A 27,197-nucleotide genomic window follows, 5' to 3' on the forward strand; every position below is an offset into this window, starting at 1 on the left:
TATGGCACTAGGAAGAGGTATATGAGATTGTTATCAAGGGAGATTTTATGTCAAGAACTAGGTTTTGACAGTGATGAGCACCCACAACACTATCTGAATTTTCAGCATCTATGAAAACATGGCCTCAAGTTTATTAGCTGATTTCTGAAAAAATAAGCAGTGTCATCATTTCAGGGTTGTTATGTATTTATTTATTTCAATCTCTAAATTGAGATAAATCCAGAGCAGACAAGTTTTCAGATAAATCATGGAACAGACTGGATATCTTGGTCAAATAATAAAAACAGCCCAACCCCCCCCCCCCAAAAAAAAAAAAAACCAAAAAGATATTATTTCAGTCCCATTGCAGTTAATGGCAGTTCAATACTTAAAACTTTTCATTATTTTGAAAGTCTTCCCTATTTGACACAATCTTATAAACAGAACTTACGTAAGTGTTATATGATGAATTCTGCTTTTAACTAAAGCCCACGGTTTGCTTATGCGTTTGTTTTTTTTAGACTATATGTATTAAAGCATCAAAAGTTCAAAAATATTTTACTTAAGCCATCTGTGTCCTGATATTCTTATATAGAGGTGAACCGAAAAGAAGATGTGTACATTGCCATGGAAGTTGTGAGAACATGTTGTACTAGTACCTTAGCTGTCACTCCAGACAGTCAAATGAAGTAAGTCAATGGATCTATGGTACAGAGGTCAGAGTGGCAGTATTTCTGAAGAATTCAGAGAAGCTGTCTGGAGACTGCTAGTGTGTGAGATAGTGGAAGAAAGAGAAAGATGAGCAATGAATTCCCTAAAGCTATTCCCCTGAATGTGTTCCATAATAAATTTTAAATGTGTGTCATAGTGGGGTAGAAGGGTCAGATTTACTAATAATTTGCATTAACATTTGTGATATCTATTTTTTATGAGCATGATTGCTTTTAAAGTTTTGAAAGTTTATATTCTTCCCCAATAAACTCAGATTTTTTACTGGCTATGTCATTCTCTGTTCTTATATACCTTTATCTACATATATCTTTATATATAAAATGAAGAGGCTGCTATATGCCTCTTACTCTTCTCTTTACCTGACTGCTTAACAGATAGAAGCTGCTATAATCTACCACAGCATCAATGACTGAATGGGGAAGTGGATGTTTTCCCCACAGAACCTAGACAATAACTCTGGACAGGAGGAAAATGGACTAACACAGGGATCTGATGAGAGAGTACCTTTCCTTCAGTGACCCGGCTGGCTTGCCCGTGACAAAGCTTTTGCAGGACATAACATAAATGAAATAAGAAGAATGAAAGCATTAAACAATGTAGCCAAGGAGAGAGGAAAGAGAGGAACTTAAAGTAAGGCATAGTCTATCTCAGAAGCAGCAAAAGGCAATATCGCCTGTGTGGTTGTTCCAGCCTTCACAAAGGGGATTGTTTGCCTAGCTGGGAGCTGCCGGAAAGGATTAACAGTTTTCCAGGGTAGACAACACCCTGACCATCCCACCTCAGGGTATCTCAGGTGTGAAGTGGGGACTTGGGGAGAGGGCAATGGTGCAGGCTCAATTGGCCAGTAGTGCCCTTGGCTGACATCGTAGTTTATTTGTGAGCTTATTAAGCCTGGCCAGTCCTTTGGGGGCACTCTTGGCAAAGGTCACAAAAGACAAGATTTTGCATAATGAATACATTAAAATCTTTTTGTTAGTGCATGGGGAGCAAGAGGATAATAGCAATGAAGCTTTGGAATACATAAAGGAGGTAAAAGAAAATTAGTCCCTGAGGTAGCAAATACGATCACCATGTGGACTTAGGTTTCTATTTTAGCGCGTAAGCCCTGAGAGAAAAAAGTGCTTGAAAACATGCTGCCTTTTATTTAGATCCATAGCTACTGCACTGAAGGTGTATGCCATAAAGGGCAAAAATGCCACTCCTCTCTATGATGAGTCATTTATATGGAAGGATCCCAGACAGTGAATAGGAAAGGGTGGAGAATGCTGTGCGCATTTTGAAGAAGAACTCAGGGAAGGGGGGAGGAGAGGAAGAAAAGGGGGAAAAAAAGGATTCTATGTCAGCATGTAGGCTATAAATTGCACTTAGTTATCATAAATTCATGCTGAAAATAAAGTTAACATTATCAGATTACAACTACGATTCTCCTATGGGATTGATGTCATAATACAGCAGATAGAACCTAGATGCACCTTTTCTGGCACTTTATTAAAGACCCAAATTGGGTGGTAAGGATAAGCAAGTTTAGGTACACCTGTGAAGATGGCAGGGTCTCACGACTCAGTAACTTGACAATTCAAAAGACTCAGGGTTGATAAAAGATAGAAACACCAGCTATCGGGGTCAGTTCAAGGGTGCTATAAAGAGAATCAAATCCCACTGAAAATAGATAAAGTATTACTCTAGTTGCTAAGGTGCCGTAATCTGATGAAAGCTAAGTTGTGTGAATTTTTTTAAGGGTTTATCATTCTTTGCACAGGTCCTACAGTACAAATATGCAATCTTAAGTAACTGGAAGAAAGTTAGAGGAGGATTTAGAAGTATACTTGCTGGTCCATTTGAGCACATCAGCGCTGTCTTAAGGCAAGTTTGGGCTGGAGGAAAAATCAGTGAATAACTACATCAATTTGCTAGGATGTCTTTCAATCAGTCTCTAAGATTCTAAGGTTCCTGATAAGGGCATCATTTTGGCAAAGCCCAATATAGAAACTGCTGGGTTTAGTCATCAGGAGATCATTCAGAAAAGCAAGTTCACACCTATTTTCAGATTCTTTGAGGGAATACTTTCTAATGGAAATAGGTATATCTTTACCATGCAATCATTTTAAAGTCTGTGAGCAACTGTAAAAGGCCAATAATGATAATTTTGTGCCTTCAGAAATTATTTGCACTAGCTTGTTTTGACATTTTTGATTCTTTAGAAAATACGGGTGTTAAAGGATACAATTCTATTTTATCTCACCTTCCCTCTATTTCTGCTTCTGTTACTTACTGCTTTTATCTCAGCAGATGATGATGCTGATAACCAGCTTCTACCTTCTAAAAGAAAGTTCATTAGCATAAGTTGGAATTCTGTGGGGCTTATTTCTGGTGACTTTGCATTTGCTGCAGGATCCAAGACGGCTCTGGTGAGGTGACAAAGTCAACTCTAAATGCCCAGTCTTTCAGCAGTTTACGGAATTTTGAAATTTTCTTTTATTAAGATACCTCAAGGGTCATTATGCTATTCCAAGCAAATACCTTAGTGGTAGAGACTAGAAATTAAAATTATTAAGATTTGCAGCTTTAGTATTTGCAGATAATGTGTGAAAGTCATATCTAATTTTGACTCTACTCAGAGTATGCTTAAGTTAATCATATTACTCTAGTACCATTTGTATTCAAAAGCCCTTCTCTGGTCCTAATATCCTAAAGTGAATTAGTGTTCTTGTTTAGCATCCGTGCATGCACCATTTGGAACAGAAGAAAAAGATCACATGCTGTTCAATGTGTTGTGCATGAGTTTCCAACGAATTGACTGAGATGACCCAAACAGCTACTCTCCCTCTTCTGCTGTTAAAGAAATGGTTTAGAACCATAAAAAATAGAAGTGGTTTGTTTGTTGGTTTTTTTTTTTTAATTTCTTGTTCAATTTTTCAATCTTTCTAAATTTATTTCATAAATAGAGAAATATATGCACTACCTGCACAGCTATGAAAAGACACCATCTAAATTTCTGTTTGAACAAATATTTTAGAAATACTTAACACATTATGGAAAGATTTTCAGCTGACAGATGAGGGAAATGCATTACTTTACAACCTGAACAATTACCTGTGTTTTATTCTGTCACAATGAATGCTTAGAATTCCTGCCACTGTAACTAGCATACTTTTAGCATCTGGTTTCAGATCACTGATAACACACTGCAAGTTCATCAGAGCACAATGCAGATGAATGCAAAACTTGTTAAATGCATGATCTCAAAAAAGAGTTAGTCAGTGGTAAATCATCATCAAATGGAAGTGATCCTAGAAGGCTCCTCAGGGATCAACATTAGATCCAGCGTTATTCAACATTTTCACCCATGAGTTAAAACGTAAGCATAAATCATTCTTAGAAAATTTGTGGTGGCAGAAAGACTGGAAAATCAGTAAATAATAATGAAGACAACACAGCCATACACTGCATTCTGAATTACTGGTAAAATGAGACCATTCAAAAAATAATAAAAAGCCAGCCCATCTTGCAACTCAGTGAAATGCAAAACCGTGTATGGAGGAAAAAGGTCCAGACTAGCAGGGCAGGATGGGTATCTTTGTTCAGGAATACATTGACTGAGGAAGCTCTAAGTATCATAGCAAAGAAGTAACCACAGGCATAATTATGAATAACAGCGATTGCAATCCTATAAATGACCAAGTGAGAAATGGGATTTGAAATTTTTATATCCTTTTATTTGGCAATAATGAGATAGATAAGAGAATACTTTGTCCCTTTCTGTTGTCTAGAGTTTAAAGAGTTTTGGTTTGTTGGGGTTTCTTTAAATATGGAAATGTTGTAGAAAAGAGACAGAAAATTATTCAGGGTTGGATAAAATGCCCACAGTGAGATACTGAAAGAGCTTGGCTTATTTAGTTTATCAAAAAGAAGATTGAGTGGTGACTGGACTGAGAGGTAACTGTGAAAGTGTAAGTACGTTCACAATGTGAAAACAGGGAGTACTAAATTTAATCAGGGAAAGAAAAGGATAACAAGAACTAATGACTGGAAGCTGAACTGAGCCACATGTTAACCATGAGTGGTTAACCACTGGAACAAGTTATAAAACGGTATGATCACTTCCCTATCTTTTAATGTCTACAGATCAAGACATATTCTCTTTCTGGAAGCTATGCTTTACCCAAACACAAGTCACTGGCCTCAGTACAGAACAATGGGATAAAATTTGAAGATCCATGATGAAAAGCCCATAGCACAATAAAATGACTTGTCCTGGTGTTAACCTCCATAGAAAAAAAATATAGTCAGTAACCCCATTGTACATGTCTCAAATGCCATTTATTACGTCTAAGACCAATCCTTGTACTGCTTCTGTCTGAGATGACATAAATTTTCAAATTTTAAATAACATTGTAGCAAAATGTCTTTCAAACATGTGTTCTAGAGAATATGTGTTAGAAGGAAAATAGGAATATTATGAAAATTATTATTAAAATTCAAATTATGTTCATAGTTGTAGTGGTCTTGTCATAATAGGTGAACGGTTAAGGTATTTAGTCTGAGCAAATAAGTTCATATAAGGGCTAGTTTTGTTTAAATAAAATCTCAACCTAGCTTTACATTTTCTAGTCTTTTCTATCAGTAAATGGGTCACCTCCCTCTAACACAGCTGTGACAGGCTGAATAGTGTGGTTTCAGGGTATCATCTTTTCTGATGACAGAGTAAACATACTCATTTGCTATTCCAGGATGAATGAAAAGGATTGTGGATCATCCTCCATAGATAATCAGAACTCTTTTCCTGTCTGGGATTGGAAAAAACATTAACTCCAAATCACAGAAATATAAAATGTCTTGATGCATGGGAAGAGCGCATCATTTAAATTTCAGTTTGAACAAATGTTGCAGATATACTTGACATATTGTAGAAAGTCTTTCAGCTGATGGGTTAGGGACATGCACTGCTTTACAACCGGGGCAACTACTGATGCATTGTGGAGCTGCTGGATTGAAGGATTAGGCAAAAGAGTAGGGCTATTCTGCCAGATACAAAGAAGCTTTATGCCACTGGTAAATTAGCAGAAAGGGGGAAGGTAATAGCATCAGTATATGATATGTGTTTTTCCCTAAGAAGAGATAACAGAAGAGAATAGAAGTAATCAACTACCGACATGTGATTATTTTTTCCTTACAATAAATCAAACACAAGGCATGGTTTTCATGCAGAATTTGATAAAATTTGACAACATTGACTCAGAAATTATCAGTGTGAGAGCCAACTTTCCAACAGTGAAGTAGTGCAAAACCATAGTAACTCCACACAAGATTTGAGTTATTTTTGTGACTTATTGTAGTTTAAATATGCAATGTTTTTGACCTATAGTACATAAATTTTAAAAAAATTCTTTCTAATATGGTATAAGGTTATATCCATCAAGGTTACAGAAGCAAGAATTTTCTAAATTATGAGCAAAAGAGGAGGAGACCTGCAGGAAAATGTGTTGCATAAACCAAAATGTAAATACAATTATCTAGGACTGTACAATCTCTGTTATAAAATATACCTTTCAGTGTGTTTACCTTGGCCCAAGGTGCTGATTCCATTCAGCTTCCAAGATAACTGAACTTGAGTAGAATCTAGCCATTGTCACTGGATCTCCAGGCTGAAATGCTGGCCTAGGTATCTTTTCTCCTTTTTCTGTTTGATCAGGAGGTATCACTGTTGAGTGACCCTTGCACAGTAAAGGTTAGAAAATTCCTAATCTTTAAGTAATTTGTGAATTATATTCATGGAGTTTCACTTAGCTAAGGTATCCCTGTCTAACTCTTTTTAAACAATGTAATGGAAAAATAAGGACCAGTAAATAGTCTGACCTTTGCATCATGGATTTTCTTTTATAAAATGTGAAGAACAATTCTTTAAAAAGTTAAAGATTTGCACACTGTTCATCATTTAATTCTCCTCTCAGCCCTCTAGATATCACAAGCATATCAACTGGGTGAGGTCTTTCAGTGTTCCTCTCTCTTGTGTTTTTCATACCTGCGCTGTTCTGTTTTCTGGCAGACATAGTTTTTATGAATGTCCAGGTTATGCACATTTAAGAAAGTGGTTCTACATAATTATTTTTAGGATGGTGGAAGGGGAAATGACAGCAAACCAGAGTCAACCACTCCCTGATCCAGTCCTGGAATTGTACCTTCCTTTTACATAAACTTCACTGCAACATCAGATGGGTGGAGACACATTTTTTTACTGCTATAAAAGCAAGGGAGCTGTTATTCGGTGCACTAGAGGAGTCTCAGTTGTTAAATCTAGGTAGGGAATGAAATATACTTGTCAGATGACAGCAGATACCACTTTCTTTGTGATAGAAACTTATTCCCAGATAGAGCTGTCAATTTAGTAGATGCTGAACCGGTGCCATGATCAAGATGAATGCTTGTTTCTTAATAAAACCTTGTGTTGGGTAAGCAAAGCAGTGGCCTTTACCTCAGGCACTTCATTAACTGAACAACCAACTGATAATGGACCATTGCATCATTACTGCTTAAATAATGATGTTATACTGAGGGAATGTAAAGCAGCATTGTTTGGCTGTAGGAATACACTTGGGTCCAGAAACACCTCAGTACTTATTTGCTATATACAAAGGTATTTTCATTTGAAAAAACAATATTTTATGGATATTTCTATTCTCAGATTTTCTGCTTTCCATTGAGAGTTTTTGAGTAGATTTAATACTTATATAATCAGATTTTGTCTTCTCCTGTCCAACATTCCAAACAATTTGGGTGATAGGCAGGCCTGGCTTGATGGAATTGTCTTCCCTAGGTCACACTTTCACGTCTTCCTCTTCCACTCTAATGTAAAACCAGTCTGATCTGTTTTAACTTCACTAGAGCAGCACATGGGGAACCACCAGTTAATTAGCGTAACTAGCACAAGAATCCTAACATTGAAAAAATGGCTTAAACAAGAGACCAATATGACTTCTGTTGAAAGGAAGTCTATCAGTTTAGACAATCGCTGGTGGTTGTCTAAGGAATATCAGGAAATTGTTTTAGGACAAGTATTTGATCTCTTCATTAATAGCTTTGATAAAAATACTGGACTGTGCTAATAAAATTAGCACAAAATCTTTGGCAGAGTAGCCCATACTGAGAAGAACTAGAATTTTATACAAGGAAGAATTAGATGACCTTGACGGTTGTAGTAATAGAAGCAAGATGAAATTTAATAGTACAAAGTGTAAGGTCATGCACTCAGGGACTAATAACGAGAATTTCTGCTATAAGCTGGGACCTCATCAGCTGGAAATAGTACAGGAGGAGAAAGACTCGGGTTTAATCAGTCAATCACATGATGATTATCACTACCGGTGGGAAGCTGCCATGAAAAAGGAAAGCGTAATCCTGGGATGTGCTGGGCTGTTTTCTAGTACTGGTAGAGAGTACTACTTCCACAGGGTCTTGGTAAGAGTACCTCTGGAACAGGACATACAATTTTGTTCCAGAATTCTGAAGACAGCTCACTCAAATCAGAGATGCTTCAGAGAAACAGAAAAGAGAAGTTAGGAACCTCAGGCAAGGCCTGAAAAGCACCTTAACTTCTATTGCTTAGCCAGTCGCATCGCGCTCCATTGAAAGCTTTCAGTGAAACCTTTTTAAATGGCAATTAAGTGGGAATGGTTCATGCTGACAGTCATGTTCAGTTAGTATGCTGTAGTATATAATTGTTTTCAGCCAATGAAAAGCACTTTAGTAAACACGTAAATGACATCTTAGGAGAATATATTTGTACAGATGTTGGGAAGAAGACATCAGTAATAGCAAAATATGAACTTTTTGGTAAAACTCTACACCTTCAAGTAAATGTTTTTGATTAAAATTTCTTAGAAGTACTGAAGAAATCAAGTACAAGATAATATGAAAAAATATTTATTTTCATCTTCGTAGCTATGTACCAAAGAGGACAACTAGTGATGGACCTATGCAAAGTACGACTTCAAAATGTGCAGCAACTGCAAAATAGATTTTTACATCTAAACTGCAATGAGAATATCCTACAACAATTCCACATCTTTCTAACTGTGCATGAATGAATGAAGCAGAGATTTCTTTGAAAATCCTTTGCCCAATGGACTCATTTGGACTCACATTAAGAGGCAGGAAAACAGTGACATATTTGTACTATGGCTTTAGGCATGTTCAAACAATCTAATTTATTTAAATCAGATGTATTTCCTCAATTCTGTCTTAAAAAACAGCAGCCTGACAGTTTGATATCTTGGATGCAGAAAATATTTCATTGCCACAGAAAATATCTTGGTTTGGAAGCCACACAGAATTCCGACTTCTGGGACAATTATTCCAAAAATGAACTATTCAAACTAGTGGAATTCAGATTTTTTCAATACTACTGTGAGAACATTCTTAGTGTTTATGACTATAAAAACAGGGAAGGTATAGAAAAGCAAGTAAGCCAACAAACGGAAAATAAACGTCAAAGCGGAACTAAATTTCAATCTGGCATAAAGTTAGAATGAGAATTAAAAGGCCCTGCTCTGAGGAGGAAAGAGTCCAGTTGAACATCATTTGTTTGGAACTGGTAGATGAGACAATCTGAAATACAATATGTGTGAAGACACATTTTCAAAGACACACATTTTTTTTAAATCCTCAAAGGTTAGACTACAGATACAACTCTAGTATAAAAAGATATTTTGCATTAGATTTATGAGAAAATATGAAGTATGGAAAACATGTAGAAAAACACGCAGTATAATAATTTCAAATAACCCATGGGAAATGCACAGTGGTTCACTTAACGCCATTGTTAAACACACATTGCTTCTTGAAGTACAAATATAGCATGGACTTCCTAGTGAAGTGTGTTATTTTTAAGCAGTTGCTGGGTTTTTCTGATTAAGGATCACACTCTTAGTCCTGAATTCCTAAATTCATGTAGATCTTGGAAAAAATATAATTAGGGTATTTCTTTTTCTTCATGGTAAATGTTAACTCTTTGTTTTTAAGGGAAATATGCTAGAATCATAATAGAATAATTTCATTCTCTGTCACTTCTACTGTCCTGTATTTTTTGCTACTATTGGACTGTATATTTTTAGACTGGGAGAAAGGAAGTTACATGTAGCAAGCAATTAAGACCTAGAATTTGCAAGCTGTCATGGCAGGTTATGGAAGAAACTGTATCTTAGCTGAATCTTACGAGTATATAATGTCATTTCTCTGTAGTCCCTCTGCCTATAATCCAATGCAAAAAGTAAATAAAGTCCTGGAGCAATTTTTTCTCTCCTTTAGTTTGTCACCTCACTGTTAGGGAATGCAGAGGCAGGATTATAGCAGTTGGTATATAAATATGAACATCCATTCCTACATTTTACTTTTAACTTTTAGCAAGGGACAAATTATTCTTCTTTATATGAGGTAGATTGCTGAGAGCTTATAGGACTATGACAACCATCTCAGGCATGGCACATTTAAGAGCAACATTGTAACTTCTGGAAGAACCAGGCAGTATTGTCTTTTGCAAAGATTTGGCTGCCTACACATAAAAAAGCTTGGGAAATAAAATTAATATGATGGACTTGTTATATACTTCAGAACATAAACTTATAGAAAACATCATGGATTACAGCTGCTACTGAATGCATGGGACAAAATAAAAGTGCCAGCATTCATGTGGCAACATGAACAGTGGGTGCAGTGATGTTCAGATATAACATTCTAGAAGATGTTAGGGCTCCTGTTCTTAACCATAGTAGGAAGAATGAAATATCATTCATAGCACTGGCAGTACTGGTTTGTATAAAGCAAACTGGATTAGTACGCACCACAAAGATAGGCAGGCATAAGGCAAAATAAATTGTGAGGATGAAAAACGGGCTCTAAAAATAAGGTGGGCACAGAACAGATAAATAATTAAGGCAACCAGATCAGTGTCTATCATGTTGGAGCTGGGCAGGAGAGTCATACACAGCAGAACAAGTCAAAATGGCACTAAAAGAAGAAAGTGTATAGGGTAAAAGGGATTGCTAACTTTGAAATAAGCAAACAAAAAACTAAACAATGACAAAAAAGTCACCCCAGAGCTGTGTTAGTCAGATGGCCTCTAGACATGCCGACTTCTGCCAACAGCAGCCCCACACCAAGTGTGAAACTGCCAGAAACTACAACAACTTGCAGAAACTACAAGAAAGATAGAGAGGCACTTTTTACAAGGGCATGTAGCAATAGGGCAAGGGGGAATGACTTTAAACTGAGAGTAGGAAGAAATTCTTTACTGTGGGGATGGTGAGGCACTGGGAAGGGTTGCCCAGAGTGGCCGTGGATGTGCCATCCTGGAAGGCAGGCTGGTTGGATGGGGCTTGAAGCAACCTAGTGGAAGGTGTCTCTAGCAGGGGAGTTGTAACTAGATGATTTTTAAGGTCTCTTCCAACCTAAACCATTTAAGATTTTAAGAAGAAATCAGCCAGGTGAAAGCCATGCGTGCCGCCACTGACATAAGTGACAACAAAAGTAGGCTTAAAATTCTCTGAGTTTGTTTATACCAAAGTAAATGAAGTATGCAGCAGTGTTGGGAAAAGAAGTTCATAGACTGCCCACCAATATTTGCAAAGAAAAGAAAGACTTGTTCCAAAAAAAAATAGACAATAAACAGAGACAAACTGTTGGTGAAAAAAAGTCTAGGGAAAAAAAATCAAGAAAGAAAAAAAAATGAAGAAAGTTTCTGAAGTGTGAAATGGGATGTTCAGAGAATTTTTTGCTGTGGTGTGAGTTGGCAAAGAGAGTATAAGACAAAGAGAGCACTCAGAACACAGACTAGTGTGCAAAAAAATTTTAAAAAAAGGGAGATTTTAATAAATTCTAGAATTCACAGAATGGAGGGAAGGGGAATATGAAAATATATATATACACACATACATATACTTATATCTATCTCAGTACCACCTAATTCTACAGACAGAGTTGTTTGTGTTCTAAGTTGACAGATATTCAGTATGTTCACATCCTGGGTGTTAACAGGCATGATAACATTTGACAGTGATCAGAAGCTCTGACTTCAGTTTTCCAAGATATAAGTTAAAGATGATAGTGATGCAGTTTAAAATTTTAATTTTTTTTAGCAATTACTATGAGAAGTTTGTAATATTTGTTGAGATTTTACCTCTATGTGTGAGATCAATGGACATGTTAGCAATATTATAAAAAAGCCAAAATTAATAAATCTTTTAGAAGCTGTGTTGCTGAACTTAAGTAACCAATTGAAAAAAAAAAAGTACCTATTACTTTTCAATGGTTTACAGTGATTGCTCTGAACTACTACATTAATTTGCCTGTATTGCGTAATAAACTCTGTTCTACAGTTTTATATGATAGTCTAAGAAAACATGCATGCAACACTGAAGATCAGTTCATCCTACATAACCTTTACAAACGTCTTCTGGCAAAAGTGAAAATGTTTTTATATGAAACCGTTGGATTTGGTTTATATGAAGATGGTTGTGATCCACTGGTTAGAATAGAGTTCTAAATTTACAAAAGATTTTTTTCCCCTCATTCTGGTACTATTCTGTTATATGAATTTGATGAAGACACATAAATCTGATTTTTTAAATGATGTGGGATACAACTCAGAATGTCCACTGGCTAATTTTCAGCAAGAAATAAAAAAAGAGTCATCCAAAATGAATGTACCTTAAAAAAAAAATAAATTAGTGTCTCAGAATTGTTTTCATTCCCAAATAGGAATTATTATGTTTACTTTGTCTTTATAACTGTAGCTCTGGAATGTTACAAATGCAGAAAGCAATATGTAACTACTCAAAATTATTATTTTCACCAAACTCTTTTTTTTAAAAAAAATGCTTACTTCTTTTCACTTCTTCAAGAGCCAGTTCTAGACAGTAATTTGATTTATACTGTACAAATGCTTGTTATAAGTCCCAGTTTAGAAAATATTGTCTCTATACTAAGAGAATTCAATAAAGTATTAAAATTACTAACTTACTGCCAGACATTGGTTCACATTTAATCAAACAGTAGACTTGTCGTCCACAAAAGAAGAAATTTCAGTAGCACATTTGAAAACATGTATCAGTAGTTGAAATTACAGATCTTTTAAACCTATTAACATTTTACTAAGCTTGACCTTATAAAAGGAGAATTTAGGGTGCATTTTAAGTATCCAGCTTTTATTTCTTATGTATGTTAACAGGCATTACTAAGGTTGCTGTGATAACTTGTCAGTTTTTCCTTAATGGTCATATAAAGCTTTCATTATTGGACAGCATGAATTAGACCTTCCCGTGGGCAACTTGAACTCAAGTACAGATTTTTATTAAGGGTTTTTTAATTGAATGAACAATTTTAATTTTTTAAAGAAGAATAGTTTTTTTTCTTCATGTTCTTTACCCCATTTAGCTTCTCTGATCCTGAGGTGTTACTTAAGGGCATAATTAGTAAACATTTGGGGCTAATGCCCAAGTATTAGAGATTCAAAGCCATGATTATATCTTTCTTTTTATCTAAGCTTTAATTTTGCTTTCATGATCATGAAGACTGTAAGAGACATTTAAATCTTTAGTTTTTCAGAAATATGATGATTTTTAAAAAATCATATGTTTTAGCAATAAAAATTTAAGACACACTAGTACAAAACTCAAATAAATCTCTTCTCTACGGCACACAAATAAGATTGTGTTTGACTTTGTTGTTATGTCAGTAGTGAATTTCGTTGTAGAGCATCTCAAGCTGGAGAGTAAATTTCTCTGTTTCTACTCACAACAATAATACCTTATGTCAGTGTCCTTTCTATCATTGCAAACTCCAATCTATAGCACAGTATTTGGGAATTAGTAGGAGGAACAACATATCAGGAGAAATGATATCTAACATATCAACCATCCAAATGATCTCTCATATTTCCAGATAATTTCAAGAATAGTAGAACCAAGTCCATTCATCTATGTATTTGCATCTTAAAGCGGGGAACCCATGAAATAAAGATATAATTGAAATTAATAATAGCAATAAAAGAAAATATTTCTGTTATGCTTCATAGTCAAGGTACTACAAAAATGTATTCTCAGCACCACCAATAACCCAACATGTGCATGCTGTTTATGGTAACAATGAAACAGAGGTGAAGTTGAAATAGCCAAGGTTATATTTCATGGGTATGATGGAGACAGTGCAAGTTCACAGCAGTTGATCCAATATTCAGCCCATTAAACTGTGAAAGAGCCCAAAAATGGACTGCTAAGAAAGAGCTAGTCTTTTTTGAAAGAGGCATTAAAGCCGGGACACATCTCAACTCTGATTTAAATAAACTCTGATTAAATCGAATTTCATTGTGCGGAAGCTTCCTCTGAAGATTCTGTTGAATACCTAGCTTTCACTTCCTGCAATAAAACACAGAGTATTGTTCTTATGCACTACTAAGAGAGATGTGACACTGCTGCTCTTTCTGCTATTCCACTTGCATCAAATCCAGAAAAAATTGTTACAATGGAAGTCAACTGGTTCCTCTTTATCCACTTACTTATCTAATTTTGCCATGCAGGAGGACTAAAATTGCATAGTTAATACTTCTAAGATCTTTTAAATACTTGAATAACAATCTGTGAGTAAAAATTCTTATTTTTGTCAGGCCATTATAGCCTATATGCACCATTTCACAGAATCACAGAATATGAAGGGACAGTTGGAAGCGACCCACAAGGGTCATCAAGTCCAAGTCTTAGCCCTGCCCAAGACCATCCCCAACAGTCACACCATGTGTTGAGAGTATTGTCCAAACACTTCTAGAACTCTCTCAGGCTTGGTGCTGTGACCACTTCCCTGGGGAGCCTGTTCCAGTGCCCAACCACACTCTGGGTAAAGAACCTTTTTCTAATGTCCTACCTAAACCTCCCCTGACACAACTTTAGGCAATTCCTTTGGGTCCTGTCACTGGTCACCACAGAGAAGAGATCAGTGCTTACCCCTCTTCTTCCCCTGACAAGGAGTTTGTAGATGCCATCGCAAAATCTTTCTTGGTGATTTTTGGGCAGTCTTGGGAATCTGGAGAGGTCTCAGCTGACTGGAAGCTGGCAAATGCTGTCCCAATTTTAAAGAAGGGCAAGAAGGGGACCTTGGAAACTACAGGCCTGTCAGTCTCACTTAAATGCCTGGTAAAGTTATGGAGAACATTATTCTATGATGTATTGAAAAACACCTGAAAGACAACGCTGTCATTGGTCACAGCCAGCACGGCTTCATGAGAGAAAAGTCCTGCTCATCAAACTTGATTTTCTTCTGTGACAAAGTAACCCACCTAAACGATCAAGGGAAGCCAGTTGATGTGATCTTTTTGGATTTCAGTAAAGCTTTCGAGACTGTCTCTCCCAGGATCCTTCTGGACAAACTGTCCAGCACAGAGCTGGATAAACACATCATGTGATGGGTGAGCAATTGGCTCATGGGATGAGCACAGAGGGTAATAGTGAATGGAGTAACATCAGATAACTAGTGACCTGTCATTAGTGGGGTTCCACAGGACTCTTCAACATCTTCATAAATGACTTGGACACAGGACTGGAAGGGACACGAAGCAAGTTTGCAGATGATACAAAACGGGGAGGAGCTGTTGACTCCCTCGAAGGCAGGGAGGCCCTGCAGAGAGATCTCAACAAATTAGAGGGCTGGGTAATCGCAAACCATAGGAAATTTAACAAGTGAAAGTGTTGGATTCTATACCTGAGATGGGGCAATGCTGGATGTTTGTACAGACTGGGGAATGAGATGCTGGAAAGCAATGCCGTGGAAAGGGGCCTGGGGGTCCTGGTCGATGGCAAGTTGAATATGAGTCAGCAGTGCCCTGGCAGCCAGGAGGGCCGACCGTGTCCTGGGGGGCATCAGGCAAAGCATTGCCAGCCGGTTGAGGGAGGGGATTTGAATATTGTGTGTTGGTTTGGGGCACCACAATATAAGAAAGAGATTAAGCTATTAGAGAGTGTCCAAAGGAGAGCAAGGACAGCACATGGCTTGGCACTTGTGGACCTTTATCCTTATCAACTACTTTACATTCAGTGACTTGTTGTATGAGCAAAAATGAAGTTACTAAATTTAAATTTCCCAAATGTCAATACTGCAACTCTTATTCCTTACTGGAAAAAAATTTATTACTTTTTCATCTTATCTTGTAGCATGAATTTAAGAAACATAAAATCCTTACTTCTTCTGACTAATAAAAAGAAAGCTTTCCTGAAGAGTATTGAACTGGAGGGCTTTCCTAGAGATCGGTAACACATAAGGAAATTCAAAACTTCACAAGAGTTAGCTGTGAGTGGTGTGTAAAGGAAGTAGGCAACCTGGCATGAGCTGGAGAAGAAAGGAGAAGGCAGATGAAGAAGGGAAGGAATTAGGATGTTCTACAAATTCAGAAAGTATTTGGAAAATCTTGAGAGTTTCTGTATGCCACTTAGACACTCAGAAGAACATCCTTTTATTCCACTATATTGTCTGTGCACATCCTCATGCTTTTACAGCTTCCTATTAAGTCAATGGACTTCTAAATATTGACATAGAAATATATATATTTCTATAATTCAAAGGTAAATGATAGCCTTTGTTTTCAAATTGCTTGGGCATAATATCATAAATATTGTTTATAGCACTATTTCTTTGAAAGTCATCCCATCAGCTTCTGCCTAGTCTTACTGTAGCTTAATCAAGCTTTCTTGAAATGTATTTTAAAATAATGTTTTTATTAATGGTCTAGTAATAGGTTATCATTTAAAATAAGTTTAAATGATTAAAAAGTAAGACAAAGCTGAAACAATTGTTTTGAAAAATGTTTCATTTATTGCATTCCTTGTGGCTGTTTAAATCAGAAATTATATAGCTAGAGGGTAAATTGCAAATACAGAAGTCTGTTTTATCATTATGATGAAAAACATACAAAAATTTGAAATATAAATTAATCTCTTCATGGGACCTTTGACTTCTGATGCAAAAGCTGTTTTTGAAACAGATGTTTCTTCAAAGCTCTACAGTATAGTAAATGCATGTGATATTTAAGTGATATATTGTCACTGCACCTTCATCATTTTGTTTAGGGACTCAGAGACTATATGCAGACTCTTCAGTGCACCAAGGAAACTGCTCAGTATGCACAGGTTTGAGTCACATGATTCCCATTAATTTTAATGGGAGTTACATGGATAAATCTGTGTGCTGAAAGTCAAGAGAAGTTAAGTCAACAGAATTTACTGTTCCCAACTTTGCTCTCTGAACCTTTATGCCTGGCTACCTGCACCTCTCCAAAGAACCTGGCAGGAAGAAGAGAATGGAGCAGTGTAAAATGATTAAACCAAAGGCATTCAGAGTTTAAGAGGTCTATGGTATGTGTTCAAAGTAGGAAACAAGTAATCAATATCAAATAGGAGCAAATGTCATTTTGAAATTATAGTCTCCCTAAAACCTCCTTTGAAAGCATAATCTCCTTAATCATAGTGTTCTGCAAATGATACATAACTTATTTTTTAATTGTGTAAAAAATATATATTCTTATTGAAGTTTGACACTTCAATGTGAAGTATATCAAATGGACTCTCATTGTTACAATAAAAAAATAGAGGTTGTACTTAGAGTTTAAGTTTAAGTTTATACAAATACTTGCTGGATTTCTGAGAATTTCAAACTGAAATTAATTCAAGATGAACCCATTTGGTATGCCTAAATAGTGTGAGGGAAGGGAAAAAAACAACAAAGAAATGTTTAGGAACATAATTAGGACATACGAAAAAATTAAGATATATGAAAAGAATTAGTTAAATGCTTAGCTTTGGATTCAGTTCCTGCCACCCTCACCTCCATAGAAATCAGTGGAACTAAACTTGGTTATGAATAAAAGCAGGCTATAGTATGAAAAAAATCAAAATATTTTTTTTAATTTTACATCTTAGCCTATTGACTTAAACAGTGAACATCTAATACGCTTCAAGAGTTGTTCAGCACTGCCAAATATACCATCCAAGTGCGCTTTTTTGGCAGCTTGTATTTATTGGATAGGTAGCTATTTGAGTTGATTAGCTACAAACATTTCATGAAAAAGAAATAGTTGCTCATTCACTACGAATACATGTATTTTTCTTCACCACTTGCTGACTCAGCTTCGCTTGTGGTCTGATGGATGAAGTCATATCAGTGGTTCATATTCTTGTTTTAATTTACAACATTGGGAGGAGTAAGAGCAACAATCTGCTACAGCTTGCCCTTGCTCTGTTGCCCTGCTCCCAGGGACAGAGGGTAGAGAATCCCTCTAGGATTTAGTCACCAGAAGACTCTCTTGGAGAGTTAGGAAAGGAGGAGACAGCAATGATACCCAATACACTGAATACAAATAGCTGGCAAACAGCTTAAGAACTAGTGCCAAGTCATGTCAGTAAACCTCAACCTAGATCCGAACTTAGCAGAGACTGAGAAATGGGCTGGCTTTTTAAATATCTCTCCCCAAGCAATGTATAGAAATGGAGCTCATCAGAGCTTTTTCCTGATTTTTTAATCCAGTAGAACTGAATGTGAACTTGTGGAGAACTCTTTGACTGCTGGGCATCTCCAAGAAGTCGAAATTACAAGTGACATAACTTTTTACTGGAGCAGTTAAAAGATCATGGTCCTGATTTTCATACTAACATTGGGACCATAACTGTTTTACTGGTTTCTTTTCCAGCTCACTAATATTCCCAGGTAGTGTTCTGATCTGGCATATAGTTAGAACATGGTCATGGCCTGGAAGTAATGAGAAGGAAGTAGAGAATTACTTGGCCCCCAGCACCTAGCTAATGAGTTCATCCTTCCAAAAACCTTTCTCTTTACAGGGGGAAATTTAGTTTTATTATTGCCCCTTTTGCTTCTTCAGGATACATACTTGGAAGGGCTCCCATTTCAACTCTTCTGGCTGTCCTCCATGCTTCTTAAAAGTAATAATTACAGATCTAGTTCTCCTCTGAATACCACCTGAGTGTAAATAGTTTGAAACACACATTGTTTTCTTGAGATCCCATCTGATTTTTGACACAACAGCTTAGAGTATCATTACTTCACATGAAAGGTTATTGAAAACAAGTGGCCGAGACCTGAGGACACAAGTGCTATGAACTTGGGAAAAATACCAGTTACATAGATTTAGAGGCATGAGTACCATCACAGTACCAACCACAGTGAAAGAATTATTGCAATTCACATTCAAAGAAAGAGCATACTCACAAATACACATATATACATATATATACATACAGTCGATTGCATCAGACATGTAGGAGAAAACCAAACTTATCAAACTCTAGAGCCCTTTAATGTCATGTGAAAAATGTGGCTTGGTATAAAGTTCATCCTCATTGTGTGCCAAAAACCCACAGTTGCTTAGAAAGCTACCTTCATTTCTGTATTTTCAGAGAATTCCTTTCAGATAAATATTTAATAGTACAGACTTTGTTATAATTAACAGATTAAAACGTGCAGAACTTGCTGAGGGAGATTTCATAGAATAAGATCAAATAATAGAAAATATCAATGCACGTCATGCATACATGTGTTTAATTCAGGACCTGTTGAAGGAAAGGGATACGTAGGGAACAAAACAAGGTACCCTTGATATTTAACAATACATTTGCTCTCAGAAGGGTGCTTTGAAGATATTAGAAGTAACCCTTAACACAAAATAAGATTTTGCAAGTAGTGTGAGCTCTGAAAATGTGCATATACACATTTTGTATTAAAGTTTGGGAAGATGGTACATAACTTGTAGCAAACATGCAGAAGCAACCTGAGTATAAAAAGAGTTCAAAGGTACAAACAGTTGAGGACCAGCAATAAAATACAAATTACAAAGATTAAAAAGAACTGGGAAGAGGAGATTACAAGAAAGAACATGATTTAACCTGTGTTGTTGTACCATGGAATACTCTGACCTGATCAATCGTGGTTGGATTTTTAACAGACCAATTTTTATAAATTACTCAAAACAGCTCTTCTAAAGTGAGAACATTTTAGCACAAAGTCTGTCTACCAGTTCCTCCTTTCGCTTTCCCTGCCTAGTGGAAACTGCTGCATGCCTCCTCTCCAGACCTACAGCAACAACTTGCAAATGTTTATGCACAGGCAGTCAGATACTGTAATTGGGATTGTTAAAATGGAAAAACTTAGCTTATGTGGCAGTTGATATGGTATCCAGCTACTGCACAAGCAAGTCATTAGCACTGTGTTTTAACAAAATGAGATTGTAATTAGGTGCCTTTGATTCTAAAGACAGAATGAGTTGCACATTTCTGGCTGCTGTTCCCAAAGCATGACATCAGAGTAATCAGCCATAGACTGTCATTCTCTGCTCACCCTACATTTTTACTCCATTAGTAACTCACAACTAATCCCTGGGCAAGATGAGATTCTCAGTCATCAGTGAGCAATAAATATATCTGCCAGGGTTGATAAGATTTCTCAGACACGTATAGTACTTTTTGTTTTGTTCCTGTTTTTCAATTTCACAAGCTGTCTCTGTGTTGAAGTGGGGTCTGGATCACTGTTGACTTGAGGCTGCTTTGCCTCAGTAGGAATTAACAGTGTTCCTTTGTACTGGCTGTCTTGAATGGAATAGGACCATCAGAATAACTTTCTTTCTCTCCAGGGAAGACTGTCTGGAGTATCCCGTGAACCCCAACTCCCACTAATTGCAGACAAATAGAGGAACTCACTTTCCTACCCTGGGCCATGGCTGGTGTAGCCCAGCTGAGGGACTGGGAAATCCTACAGTCCTGCAGTTTAGTTTAGTTACCTGTACTCTGTCTCCTGGGATCTGAGCATAGTCTTGCTGACCCATTTGCTACACCAAGAAGTCTGCTTAGAACAATTACAGAATGGGAATCTGGAACTACACATCTCAAAATGGAGATTAATGACTACATTCACCAGTTATTCCCCAAAATATGTGGTTACCAGAGGACATCACAAATGATGTGTGAAATGAGACACCTTTGCAGATTGGCAGTGCACAAAAAGGATAAAGAGCATGACATGTAATTATTACTGTGCTATTAGCTGTGATATTCAACTTACGCAAAGGCAGAAAAGTCCAATAAATCCAAAAGCCTTAGATTTACTTAAAAAGAAATAAACTGCTTGGAAACTTTGTTCTGACAAATTTCACCAGAACCCTCTTCTGGAAGGGAAAAGGGTCCAAAGAAAGAAAGGGAGAAATTTTAAATTAGTCTCCTCCTTTTAAAGTTCACCCTTTTCTTTTTCTTTACTTGGAAAAATGCAAACACCTTTCTGGCACATTAACCAAATTCATTAAATACTGGGGAGTGGGAAGGAGGGAAGCTATTACACCAGTAAAGTTTTGGGAGGATTGTGGATGTATCTCTGTCTGTGAACATATCAGACACAGTGCTGTCACTTTTACAGAAAGAAATGAATACAAGGTGTTCCATGCCAAAGCGTGGATTAAGAATTAGAATTTAATTTTATGAATTTTGGTTTTGTGGCAAATTACAGAAAATACATTACCCAATCTGAGAGCTAAACTATTAGCAAAACATCCTAAAAACAACTGAAGAAAGTGCATACATCAGTGTCTGCCATTAGGTCTGTAAACTTCCCAGAGGAGGTTTCAACAAATTCAGAAAGCCCTTACACATTTTAAGATAGACATGTCAGGCAAATCAGAATCCCTCTGATTCTGAAACATGAACAGTATGATTTATATATGAAATATTTTGAAGTGGTGAAATAAAGTTACATGTGCAAGAAAATTGAAGAATATTAATCCTGAGTGTTTTGTCTGCTTCGTGGTCTACAGATTTTTTTCGCCTGTCCACGGGATGTTTATCTTCTTTGTTTAATCAATAAATACATAATGAAAGTTTGTAAATACTGCATGATAACTTTATTAAGAAAATAAAAGATCTGCTACATGGCATCAACGTACACAATTTCAATTAAGAGCTGGCCAGCAGATCACCAAAAGATACATTAAAAAGAAATTTAATATTGAATTGTATCTAATGATATCTAGCAGGCATCAGTACTGGGCCCAATGGTAGTCAGTATTCCCAGCAGTGATCCAGAGGTGCAAATGCAAATTGCCATGCTAAGGATCTGAAGATGACAGAAAGACTACTCGGCTAGCACATAATTATGAGACCAAGGAAGAGAAGATCTCTTTACAAGCTAGACCCAATGCAAAAATGAGCATTTTAGAAGAGATGAATGCACAGTTAAACATAATACAAATGGAATTCACCCCCCAAAAAAGGGGGTACAGTGAGTTGGAATGCCTTGACTCTGCAAGGATTTATGGGCCATAGTGGACCAACATGAGCTCCCACTGTGAAGTTGCATGAACAGAGCTAACGTAATCCCTGAATCCTGATGCAACGGTTTGGAATAATTCCCACAGATCTGCTGTCCATATTTTAATGAGAATGGTGGGGAAAAAATGGAGACTTCACAAAATTGCATTTAAAATTAATTTGAGAGCAGAAGAAAATTATTTGCTGTGAAAAGATAAACTCAATCTCTTTGATTATCAAAAAGGAGGGTTGAGCATGACTTGATTAAAGTTTATAGATCATGGGAGAAAACTCTCATATGCAGACTCTTTATTCTGAAGGGAGAATAATGTAACAACCATCCCCCAAAATTAAAAAAACCCAACATTCTGGAAGTTGAACACTGAAAAATCAAGAATAAAACACTTTTCTACTAATGAAAATGAATGTTGAAATAAATTCCCAAAAAACAATGAATTCTGCCTATTGGCATATTTTCAAATCATGGTACCAGTTAAAATTTCACCATAAATTATCTTTTCCTTAGTTAAATAACAATTTTATTAGACTTGACACCAAATAAATGAAATTGATAAAATTTAAGGGTCTTCAACATGCCCACAAACTAGTTGAGGTTGGATTTCAGAAACCCAAAAGAGAATAGAAAAAGGAAGAAATAAAATAGTGAGAAATTAGAATGATCTCTTCAAAATTACATTGTCGGAAGATCTGTGGCCTGATTTGGGGCTTTTATTATAATTCTATGTGAAGATCTCTGGCTCAAGACCATATGCTCTACTGTGATATGTATTGCATAACTATGGAAAATGTCTTTATGTAGGTATTTTTCATTCACATAAAATTGTCTGTAAGAATTTATATCCCAGCTGGTATGATGTTATACAGAAACAATATCATGTGTTGTTCTGCAAGTTGTGCATATGTTTGGTTTCTGAGGCCAAAAATCAGGATGTGGTTTGAACAAAAGTGGGAGGAGTCAACTAGTAAAAGTGTTATACCATATGACAACTTCAAAAAAAAATAAAAAGAGTATATCAGTTGGGAAAATATATAGCAGAAGCAGAGACTGCCTCTACTGCAATAACTCGTGATCTGCTGCGCACATGTGCACATTCGCATACCACTGAAGTTTTAAAAGAATAGTTTTGCAACCTGTTGTTTATGTAGTCTGAGTGTCCGTAACGATGCAGCAAAGCCACTTTTTTCTGATGTAATCTCATATATTGTACCAGTATAAATCCCTCTGAATTTTAGTGTATTAGAGGTAAACCAAATTATTAAGACTACAAAATGGCTTCCATGTCTAGGACAGGAGACAAAGTGGTCATTTCACACTACAGAGGGGTACATTTGTAGGCTTGCTGTTGATTTAGAGAGGCTCCTGAGTAATTCTCTGCTAGTCACCTTACTGGATTTTAAAGGTATCAGAATGATAGGACTCATGATTTGGAAAGTGACCAGCCTGTAAATGGTTTAACATACCTCTTCCTTAGGTCAGTCATGTATCTCCTTAAGTCTGAAAATGTTTTACTGTTGGACATAATATGACCAACTGGAAACATTTTTTGATCACTAAATTAACATACATACTAGGTCTCCTGAGTATTCAACTTGGTCTACAGATTCACAGTGGAGTGAAATTAAACAGCTTCAATCTCAGTAAGTACACATAATACACAAATTTAAAAAAATAAAAGTAAATAGCTTCAAAAGCAGTTTATATATGTCTATTATTGATATATAAACCAGTTGAAATAGTAGGAAATATAGGCTTCTTGGGGAAATCACTGCATTTGTAGCTCTCTATCTGTTTTCTTCATTAATTTTTTGAAGTGTGTTGAAATTTTCAGGGTCCATGTGGCCACATTTAGTCACATATTATTTGTATTTTCTACATATTTTCTATTATGTTCAATCAAGTTTTCAGTAATTATTTTTTTAATTTGTTGATTTTTGACTGTATAATTAGTGAAAATAAATAAGTAATCACCAGATGGAATGAAATCCTGCTTCTTGAACTTATGCAAGTACTGCAATTAAAGTAACTTTAAATAACAACATACATAAATTAGTCATTTTCACAACTAAAACATAAGCCCAAGAGATTCCCCTATATATTTAAACCACTCTGAGTTTAATTAAAGACAGATAAAAAATGAAAGATTACTATCAAAGGTTAATCTCTATTTTAATCTTTAATTTACCAACAAGTATAACACATCTGTTTTTATCATATAGTAATTAAGGTTTCTTATTTTGCAGTAGAGCAAAATCCCTTTGGTGGCATCTTGTGAGAGTGTGTAAGTGATATGACAAGCATTTCATACATATGCTCTTCAGCCTGCGAGCTGGCACCTACCACTGGCAAAACTGCAGGTAACAGACACTATTGTCACTTCACTGATAATCTAAAAAGAAAAATTTCTAATTTGCATTCCTAATTTTGATATTCTGATAAAACATTTTAGTTCTGGATTTGACTGGTTAATTGTCTGTCCTACCCTAAATGCTGAAAGTTTTAAACAGGAATCAAATTATTGGGTTTTATGTCTCCAGTCTTATAAACTGGGACCCTTGTTACAGGCCAGAACATATTTCAAGACTGGTTGCGGGAGCACAAAGCTACACTCTGCGTCAAGCCTAGGATGTAGCTTAGGATATGTGAGAAATCTTCTTCACAGTCCCCTTGCATAGGTTTGTGGTGACAACCAGCCACTCACCTTGCTGGCACATCCTTTCACACATCCTAGGACAGCCCTTAGATCTGGCGATGTCACACGTCCTAGGACAGCCCTTAGATTTCCTGTTTCTAAAACACACAGGGTAAGCAATCCAGGCTGTTGGCAGACCCAACAGCACAGTCTTAAGCAGGGCTAAAGGCTGGCAACATGGAGCAGGAGCCAGGAGACACACCATCCTGAGCATACTCCTTTCCTCTTGTCAAAGTAGACATGATCAGTACTGCCAGTATAATCTGTGGAAAGACTGTTTGCTTGTTGCATTTTACATTTATATAGGTTTTCTACAAATTCCACTAATTTCCTTTCCTGTAGCATAAAATATGTACAGCCATATGGCAAGAGTTCTGCCACCAAAATTCTCTACAAGACATTCACAACCATCCAAGCATTTTTTTTTCTGCCTTGTTTTTTCAAGAAATACTAATGAAATCAGCCTGCTTATCTAATGGGAAAGCTATAGCATTTAAGATGTTAGCTAGACAATGATGTCCCTGAAAGTTTAGTAGTCGAAATACAAAACATGGGCCATGCTAATGCCAAGTACGTTTTTGTGAGGATAACAGAATTCTGATGATAATGGGATCTTCGAAAGAAGATTTTTTTATTCACAGCAACCCTAATTTCTATCAGTCTCCAGAGACCTGCATGCTGCAGAGATGATGCCAAAAATCAGTCAATTACACAGCTTAAATAAAAAAAATGCAAAACCAAAAAACACCCCACCTAAACTTTGGCTACAATGCCTTAGGGAATCCATTCTTTCAGAATCTGTAGCCGAAACTTTTATTTTAAAATAAAAGGTCCAACAGGCAATTTTACATACACTATGAAACACTTTTCTCTTGCTGTGAAACTTCTAGAGACTGCACAACACTAGACAGAAGTGGGCATTATTATCTTCTATTTGCAGATATGGCAATTAAGACAGATTAAATGCCCAACACACTTCTGCAGTAGCAGCAAAGAACAGCGCCTGGAATGATTCTTTCAAGCAACCCTAAACACTGTGCCTAATAACTCTGCCCGAACTCTGCCTGAAGATTTTCTTCACTGTGAAATGCCTTTTTTTTCCCCAAGTTCCAATATTTTTTTAAGAAAATTAAACAATTTCTCTAGATTTTTGTTTTAATGTTATCCTTATTATTTCTGAGATCTTCTTGCAGTTTGGAAAAATAGTAACTTTCCAGGCTACTTGAATAACCTTGATGTCTTAGTGTTTCCTCTGTGAATGGAAAAAAAAAGTCGTTACTTGTGCTCCCCCTTAACATCTACATTTCCACACTTGGTACATAGATTCTTTAAGATAAAAATAAATTTCTGGAAACTGTACTAATTGTCATTAAATTCAAGGGTCTGATTCAGGAAAACATGTCTAAAACAGGAAAGGAAAAAAAAAAACAAAGCCCAGTGCAATATTAGAACACATAGTTAAACATCTGCCTATTTTCATAACCAAAAAGATATATAAATACTGACTTGGAAATGTGATAAAACAGTAAAATTCATTGCATGAATCAATAATTTTCCTTAAAAAATAGTCTGAAGTCCTAAAGAATTAAAAGATATTCTCTTTCAGTTTATAACAATCTTAAGGAGGATCAAAGATTTGTCTTGCAAGCTCTGACCGTCCCTTTAAGCTATCATTCATTGTAAGGAATGACAGAAACATTCCATCTTCCAGGTTCCTCTGGTAGGACAAATTCAGATAACACAATGAAATAGAATTTAAACAAATTTAAAACAGTTAGATTTTTCTGCCCCAAACCATGTCCCATTTCTCTTAGAGCTTTTGGAAGCCTTAATGGCTTATAGCAGCGGGCAACAAAAAGTGACTTGTGAACAGCGGGTTCTGGGATTTAGACATGTAAATAATTTTTTCTCTTCAAACTTGAAAATGAAGGCTAGAGTTTGCTCTGCCACCACTCATGGGGCTTTGTCTGATGACACGATGTTGAAGCTTTGAGCAAAATGGAAATGTCAGTTGCCAGAAGCATAACTGTGAGCCAATCCTGGTAAGTGAGGTCTCTCATCCTTTTGCAGGTCACCATCTCCCTTCTGTACCTTGCCTGGTGGCAGGGGCTGCTTCAACGCTGTGTTAGTGCTCTGACAAATCTCGAGCTGGCAAAGCGACTTGGAAGGTTTGTTCACATGATTACAGGCAAGAGAAGCTTTGAAGTACACAGGCTGTTAAATTCCAGTGAATACGTTACTGCATATTTTAGAAAGAGCTCCTTACCACACAGTTCACAATTACTGTGTCCATTTCAGCATTAAAAAGATACCTAGGAAAAGAAAACATGTGTTTAAGTACAAAAAAAAAATCAGAATACAGCACTTAGACTGAATAATTAATACCATTTTATGTTATGCAACCATGTATTTTAATCATCAATAATGACTGAAGCTGCAA

General features: G+C 36.3%; 1 long non-coding RNA gene across 1 annotated transcript in view; it reads right to left on the reverse strand.

Moving 5' to 3' along the window:
* Nucleotides 1-16,550: 16,550 nt before the first annotated feature.
* Nucleotides 16,551-27,197, reverse strand: part of LOC127465343 (uncharacterized) — a 36,482-nt gene continuing 25,835 nt past the window's right edge. Inside the window, exon 3 of the long non-coding RNA XR_007902092.1 lies at nucleotides 16,551-27,069. This is a non-coding gene — a long non-coding RNA (uncharacterized LOC127465343). The remainder of the gene's footprint in view (nucleotides 27,070-27,197) is intronic.

Source organism: Manacus candei, unplaced genomic scaffold (assembly GCF_025592945.1).
Source record: "Manacus candei isolate 608988 ecotype Guabito, Panama unplaced genomic scaffold, ASM2559294v1 h1tg000008l, whole genome shotgun sequence".
Lineage (NCBI taxonomy): Eukaryota > Metazoa > Chordata > Aves > Passeriformes > Pipridae > Manacus > Manacus candei.